We start from the raw sequence: 304 nt of genomic DNA, 5'->3' as shown, positions 1-304 counted from the left end.
GCGGGGGGCGGAGGAAAGGCCGCCCTGGTTTTTAGTTTCTCGCCTGTATTTTATTTAAATGAACTGATGCCTAGCCAGGCTCAACCGGAGTCAGTGCCTGAAGCTTTTTGTAGCCGTGATATCCCAGAAGAGAACCAGCGAAGTCCTGAAGGATGCGCTCTTATAGAGCGGCCATAGTACCTGTCCAAATATTTGCTTCCATTTTCAAAAGATAAAAGTCATTGATTATAAAGTCCCTCTCGTCTGCTTCTCCTTTGCGTCCTGCGCCTGCCGCTGCCCGCTTGGGATGCACCCGTCACCCGGG

The sequence above is a fragment of the Buceros rhinoceros genome, unplaced genomic scaffold (genome assembly GCF_000710305.1).
Source record: "Buceros rhinoceros silvestris isolate BGI_N320 unplaced genomic scaffold, ASM71030v1 scaffold4085, whole genome shotgun sequence".
Taxonomy (NCBI): Eukaryota; Metazoa; Chordata; class Aves; order Bucerotiformes; family Bucerotidae; genus Buceros; species Buceros rhinoceros.
The sequence above is the reverse complement of the archived record's forward strand: the minus strand, read 5'-3'. Positions refer to the sequence as shown.